At 38.3% G+C, this 601-nt stretch overlaps 1 protein-coding gene across 1 annotated transcript in view; it reads left to right on the top strand.

The window, feature by feature from the left end:
• The window catches only part of LOC107679482 (coiled-coil domain-containing protein 134-like), a 9222-nt gene that overhangs the window by 3697 nt on the left and 4924 nt on the right, over positions 1-601 (top strand). The gene's annotated exons all lie outside the window — the stretch shown is intronic.

Raw genomic sequence — 601 nt, 5'->3', positions numbered from 1 at the left:
TACAAAGTAATTTGAAAACCTTGTGTGAGACGTAATTTCACAAACAGCGTGAGTGAATCACCATGCGTGCGCTCTCTCTCTTTCTCTCTCAAAAAACATGGCTTCAAATCACCACATCGCGTCTGTCTGTAAGCGAGCTCCACGCTGCACAGTTGACACAGGAATTGTCACTTGCATCTGCAGCAGTGCAGAGATCGTTTCCGCACCGAGTCTATTTTTGCTGTGATACACGCGCTGAATTAAAGTGTGACAGCACATTGTTTGCAGTACATATGAAAACGAAAATGTCGCAATTGCACCATAAATGCATATAATTGAAGTATACTGTCTTTCACAGTCAACACATATGGCTTGTTGGCTAGTTTTAATGGGAAAGAGCACTAGTAATAAAGATTTCAATGCAAAAGAAAAGGCAGTAGAGCTGACTATTTCTGTCTATGGTAAGTTTGTGATAACGTAAGAAAAGTAGTTTAAATGTTTTGCCACTTGCATGAGCAACTTAACATATACAGTGGTGTGAAAAGGTTTTTACCCCCTTCCTGTTTTTTAAATTTTTTGCATATTTGTCACACTTAAAAGATTCAGATCATCAAACAAATTT

Source organism: Sinocyclocheilus anshuiensis, unplaced genomic scaffold, assembly GCF_001515605.1.
Source record: "Sinocyclocheilus anshuiensis isolate Anshui unplaced genomic scaffold, SAMN03320099.WGS_v1.1 scaffold2583, whole genome shotgun sequence".
Lineage (NCBI taxonomy): Eukaryota > Metazoa > Chordata > Actinopteri > Cypriniformes > Cyprinidae > Sinocyclocheilus > Sinocyclocheilus anshuiensis.
This window is presented reverse-complemented; position numbering and strand designations above follow the sequence as displayed.